The 6,617-nt window shown below is 48.6% G+C and overlaps 1 long non-coding RNA gene across 1 annotated transcript; it reads right to left on the bottom strand.

The window, feature by feature from the left end:
* Positions 1 to 604: 604 nt before the first annotated feature.
* Positions 605 to 6,606, bottom strand: LOC139050017 (uncharacterized). The gene is made up of 5 exons (XR_011508713.1): positions 6,405 to 6,606; positions 3,901 to 3,976; positions 3,356 to 3,430; positions 1,419 to 1,970; positions 605 to 1,356 (listed from the first exon to the last, which is right to left on the bottom strand). It is a non-coding gene; the product is annotated as an uncharacterized lncRNA (long non-coding RNA).
* Between the last annotated feature and the right edge of the window lie 11 nt (positions 6,607 to 6,617).

Genomic DNA, 6,617 nt, shown 5'->3' with positions numbered 1-6,617 from the left:
AAAGGAAACGCAAGCAAGGCAGATGACGATTGTTGGGGGACAAATAAACACCCGAAAGGGTGCAACCGTTTTAGGAGTGTGCTTGTTTGTTCCCTTGCCGCGGAGTCGCGCGCGCGGACAGCTGAACTGAGATTTTCCACCATGTTCGAGCGTTCGTTCATGCTGCGATATTAATCACACGCTATAATCCTACGCTAGCATAAAAAAAAACTAAATTATTGGCCCGCGTTACTGCAATATTTCTATCTCGGCTATTAATGAACCAATTTTAAAAATTCTTCGGGTAGAACGCGCCCCAGGGGCTACGTAATTTCGTGCGTATAACCGAAGTCTAACCAAAGGTTGCCTGCTAGTTTCTTTCCCCCTCGGTGGTGATCGCATGACTAACCAAAATTCGGATGCGTCCATTTCAAACGGTGCGTTCCTAATGCTTCGCGTTACCTTTATTACCTGGAAATCCTTACGTAATTTCTCTCCCGAGTTTTTGGTCACACATTGCAGAAAACAGGTTATGAAACAAACGTTCAACGTTTTTATTTCACGCACTTTTCGCGAAATACTGAAACACTTGAAGTAACAGCTGTAAACTGCAATTATTCGGCGTTGGATTTTTGTCAACATTTTGTCATATCCCTTTTCGCAGTGATAACCACCGCCATTCTAGATTTTATTGAAGAGTTCAGGGTAGGCACAAATTTGCTAGAACACAAAATCAGTATTCGGGAAAGCGGCGTGAGCGTAAGCGAGGGTACAGTCGCGATCACTTCGAAGGTGATCGCTCGAGCGGCGACCAAAACTAGGAGCAGCGCCACGTTACGTCATCACCGTCGGTCGAGAGGAAAGCATCAGATAGCTCCCCTCTCTCTCTTTTGGTGTTCCCTGAAAAGCTGTAGCTCCCGTCACCATTCACGGCATAACCTGCGAATTCATTTCGATTGCGTTATGAGCTTTTGCACAGAGCCGTCATTGTTAGCCAAGATATGCATGAGGAAGCGACGCACACAGATCATTGCATTGAAAGGGAAACAAACACAAAAATGTGGCGAGTTGGTCTTGGGGGTCATGGTTGCAGCCTGGAAGAGCATAATAGGGGAAGAAGGCAGCGAAATTTTTATCTTCGCAGTTCCGAAATCGGCCGCAATGCTGCTTGGAAGGCCCGCCAGTCGATGCTCGCGCGATCGCCTTCAAATTGATCGCGACTGTACGTTGCCCTAAATTTCGCTACAGTGGCGCTGCGGAGTAAGAGCGCCCTCGACGAGTTGTAGATGTCGGAGACCATGCCTTGACACCGCGTCCCACAGGTTCACGCAGATGCGTCCGATCGCGTCGAATTCCTGCACATCGGCTGGCTCGTAACTGCATGGAAATCACATTGAGTCCTTCGCACAAAACAAAGACCGTTCGGAAGAAGTTCTTACCGTGTCCCTGCTGCTCGCTACACTCGCACGCGTTGCCTTAGGCTCGTTGAAAAAAGTAGACTCGTTCGGGGAGAAAAGTCGTCCCCGGTCATCGGTAGTCCGAGAGGCGCGCGCTTCGGCAAACGGTAGTCGTGACGCCTTGCACGAAACATGCGAGGATGGGCTTTATGCGCAGTCTCAGTACTTCGCAGTCCAGCACTCCCGAGACGTCGCTGCATGGTAACAACGGTAGCGTCCGCATACGGCAGCTCTCGCACTTGCCACTTGGGACTATAACGGGTTATATCCGCGGCTTCAGCAAGCACAAATGCGTCCACTTCATCCATCGTTGCACTTGGTCAACGCCTATGGGGAGCGTCGGAAATGCCGCCTTCCTTCGATAATGCTTAGATCATCCTATTTACTCTGGATGATGCCTGGTGCAATCCCTGCAACAGGGCACTGATGGAGCGCTGAGAATATCCCTGGAGTGGATGTTAGAATATGTCCCACCTCTCTTCGGCAGGAACACGGGCCATGGCGAGCTGCTACATCTGCTCTGAGCATACCTTCCTAGAAAACAGGATGTTGCTGTTACAATATGCCGAAAAGCACAGCAACTAACGTGGCAACAACCTAGCTACAGAAGAAAGCGTGATCTTGGAGATCGTCCGCAAATGATAACATATTGTCACGTGTACTTATTTTTATCGGGCGACCACGTTTCGCCGCTTAACAACTGTAATCGCACAGCGAGGGACGCGCCTGCATGTATCCGACGTTTCTGGAAAGTTATCGATGCTTCTACCCGGCTGTCTGTTGTCGCCGAACCTTGTGTTATCTGATTTCATCGCGTAATGCGAAGAAATCAGATATACACATGGTGTAACGCGAATTTTCGAGTTAATTCATACATCGCGTGGAAGGTAACTGCGAGCTCAGCACTGCTGACGTTCTATAAGCATGCGGCTCCCTTATTGCGTCACGCGTGCAGGAGACGACACGCACGTGCTTGCGTAACGCAATGCACGTGAAGGTATAATTATCGCACGGCAGACGCATGGCGCATGCGTACTGCTTTTCGGTGCCATCTCTAAGTTGCGCCGGCAGTACGAAAAGCCACGCGCACCCACGTTCACGTTTAAAACTATCGCGACTGTACGCGCTCTTCCATCTACGCAGAGCTGCTGAACCGCGCTTTCTTTCAAGACGGTTCGAACGTTTTCCGGATACCTGTGATTACAAATGTCTCCGAAGTGCGCCCACCTCTGACCAGCATTCTTCCGTGGACAAGCATCGCACATCGCATTTATACCGTGACATCGCTACGCAGATGTCACAGTGTGCATCCGCTTGATTTGGTGTTTGCAATTCGCAATAGCTTGTGAACCGTGGAGAGCACGAGTATAAAAATTGTACAAAATGAGAGTTTGGATTAACATTGCCCAAATTTACTTGTTGCATAGGATGGCAATAAACGAGTGTACACGTCGCAGTTGTTAACTAATAATGTAAAGCATCGCTTCAAGTAGATTCAAACATATGGTCCTGATTCTGCATAAAATTATCTTTCTGCGCAGTGTTCTGTTCTTGGCCTCTCCCTGGTTCGGCAAGTTTTCCACTGACGGTGACGCGGTAAAAACCAGCAAGAACACGGCAAGACGCAAAGATACCGACAATACCCCTTAAACGCACTTATAGCAAATTTTCAATTGCGTTTCGGGATACGTAACGAACATGTTATGTTTTCAACACGCCGACATCAAACTCGGTGACGTGCAGACGGAACTGGCAGCTGTGGTGTATATGTTATGGAGCAGCTGATACAGAATACTTCGAGAGCTGGGAAAAAAATTTACAGCAAAAATCGGCTGAAGTTATATCGCATAGCTGCTACATAAAAAAGTTCAGTCAGCCTGATTACTTCACTTCAAATCAATATAAAGAACAGAGCTCACCCCGTCTCTTCGGGAGCGGAGCTTGGCCCGGCTGTTTGCACTCCCGCTGTTCGAACCGTGAGCCACGAAGAAGTCCTACATGCAAGAGTGGCCAGCATTCTTTCAGCAAAATGGTGGCGCCGTCGAAAACATTGCGGCCTCACGGCACAAGCTAAAGTTACTCGCGAAAACAGGTGAATCCCCTGGCTGAGAGCTCAGTCGCATGAAGCAACGAATGGCAAAATGGCAGTCAACGCCAAAGCAAACCGCGATATCAGCGCAATACTACCTCACCTGCTACTGCGGCAAAGTTTAGGCACAAGTAAATGACCAAAGTTATAGAGCGTGAAAGGAACGAATCTTTCTTTAACAGGTCGACATCAAATTCGGCGGAATGTGGCACTGGACTGGCAGTTGTATTTCGTCTGATCGCTCATAAGCCTAGTTCGCGAGCAGGAAGAAAGTTTCACAGCAAAAAGAAGAAGTGCACTACATTCAGCATGGCTGCTAGGCGAAATGTTGATCGCGCCGGATAACTTCTACACACTTGCGAAAATTGGTCTCACCTCCTATGCTGCGGAACGCAACTGCGCCGGCCTGTAGGTCCCTCGTTTTGTTCGGAGCATGAGCCACCGGAATGTCCTACAAAAATGAGCAGCCAGCATTCTCTCAGTCACTCTGTGGACCTTTCAAAAGAACGACGTGAGTTGCGGCCTGGCGCCAGATGCATATGCTATTCACGAAAGCAGGTAGGTGCTATTGCTCGCGATCCCATGCACCAACATTTGGAAAAATGGCAGCCGAGAACAAAGCGAACCATGCTATCGGTGCAGACTACATCGCTCGCTATCGCCACGTAGGCAACGTCCAAGCGCAGATAACCCTTCGAATTAAAAGGGCGCGAAATAAAGGATGACAAAGACATTGATTTGGACGACGCTAGCCTACTAACTCGGTCATCTTGCCGTGATGATGCAGGAATACCGATAGAGAGAGAAGGGGAAACAAACTTGCCACCTAGAAATATTTTGCATGCGTGTGACCTTTCAATTACCAGCAGAACGAATGACGTTCGCCTTATCTTTTTTTGCCGTACGTACAACCGTCATCTTTGGGGAAAGGAACACGCGAGTGCGTTGAAGATGGCGATGTGGGTTACACGTAGCGATGTGCTACGGCGAGGTGCGAAACTAGAAAAAAGGAGGCGGGGGCGCCGTTCCGTATTTCATTTGCTCCCCCGTACATGGGTGATAAATGATGGCTCATCATAATCATCATCGTCACCAACCTGCTACGCCCAGTGCAGGGCAAAGGCCTCTCCCATAATTTTCGAACTACCTCGGTCATGTGCCAATTGTGGCCATGTTGTCCCTGCAAACTTCTTAATCTCATCCGCTGACCTAATTTTCTGCCACCCCCTGCTACGCTTCCCTTCTTGGAGTCCAGTCCTTAACCCTTAATGACCATCGCTTATCTTCCCTCCTCAATACATGTCCTGCCCATGCCCAGTTCCTTTTCTTGATTTCAACTAAGATGTCATTAATTCGCGTTTGTTCCCTCACCCAATCTACTCTTTTCTTATCCCTCGACGTTACACCCATCATTCTTTCCGTAGCTCGTTGCGTCATCCACAATTTAAGTAGAACCCTTTTCGTAAGCCTCCAGGTTTTTGCCCCGTAGGTGAGTACTAGTAAGACACAGCTGTTATACACTTTTCTCTTGAGGGATATTGGCAACCTGCTGTTCATGAGTCGAGAATGCCTGCCAAACGCACCTCAGCCCATTCTTATTCTTCCGATTATTTCAGTCTCATGATCCGGATCTGCGGTCACTACCTGCCCTAAGCAGATGTATTCCCTTACCACTTCCAGTGCCTCGCTACCTATGGTAAACTGCTGTTCTCTTCCGAGACTGTTAAACATTACTTTTCTGCAGATTCATTTTTTGGCCCACCCTTCTGCTTTGCCTGTCCAGGTCAGTGAGCATGCATTGCGATCGGTCCCCTTATATAGTTACTAAATGAGGCAATATCATCAGCGATGGTTGATGGTTCATTATACTTTTATTTTGGCAGTTGCTGCGCAAATCTTTTTGAGCGCGTTTATTTGTAATCAGGTGTCCTATTTTGCATTCTAAGACTAGTAGAGCGCCACAGGAAAGGAAGAAACAAGCCAAGCCGGCCAGAAGAATAAACCTTTTGCATGTTCTGCCAGCGCAAGGAACACATGCCCGCGTTACCATTCTTGGCAATTAGTCGTCGCGTTTTCTACAAGCATGACTAGCGAAAGAAGCTATATGTTGCGGGGCCTTAGAAGGTGTCACAAGCTTGTCTTCCCAATGTTTAGTACACGTGAAACTGGGTCACACGGCCCAGATGCTTTTCGTTAACTGCGTGACAAAACCGGGCGCGGTCACTGAGTTTCCAGAGTACCCTAAAAACAACGAAATTAATTAAAATTATGTTGGGCGTCGGAGGAAGCGCCAGCTTGTCCCAGTAAGATTCAGTTACTACTGGCGAGCTGTTTTTTGCTAAGTGCGCCACCATAACAGGCGCAGCGAACGGGCCTCAATAGTATCCCAAAAAGTGACGAAATTTACAATAATGTTGGGGGTAAAACAATGCGTCACGAACTTCTTGCAGTAAGATTCAGTACACCCGAAACTACATCACACGGCCCAGCTGCTTATCGCGGGCTTGGCCACTGCTTCAAGAGTACTCCAAAAAATAACGAAACTGCAACTCTGTTGGGAGTCAGAGAAAGCACCAAAACTTGCCCAGTAAGATTGAGTACACGCGAAACTGCGTCACACGGGCCACGTACTTTTCGTTAACTGCGTTACAACGCCGGCCGCAGGCCACTGTGCTTCAAAGGTACCCCAAAAATTAACGACGTTATTATAATGTGGGACTCGCAGAAACAGTCGCCAGCATCTTCCTGTACGAGTAAATAAATAAAATGCACTGCGCCAGGACGGCTGAGCTGTTTTTCGTTACCTGCCTCAGAAATGTCGGTTCCGTGCCGTAAAAGCCTAAATTGCTTGGAATGCATTGCCCAACAAAATTTCTCACCTTGCCGTAGCCCAATATAGCAGCGGTGCCATGTCGAAGTGCAGAAGGAACGCAATACGCCGGGATCCCAACCGACAGACGACATCCACACGAGTCCAGTCGCTGAACAGACGAACTTCACATGCGCAGCCGGCCTTGCTGGCTTCGGTAGCCTGTCCGGCGCATGACGTATGCATCTGGCGCGGCTGGCGAGCTGCTGTCGTGTTGCTAGGG

This window comes from Dermacentor albipictus, chromosome 9, assembly GCF_038994185.2.
Source record: "Dermacentor albipictus isolate Rhodes 1998 colony chromosome 9, USDA_Dalb.pri_finalv2, whole genome shotgun sequence".
Lineage (NCBI taxonomy): Eukaryota > Metazoa > Arthropoda > Arachnida > Ixodida > Ixodidae > Dermacentor > Dermacentor albipictus.
Note: the sequence above shows the minus strand (reverse complement) of the source record. Positions and strands in the feature narration are given on the sequence as shown.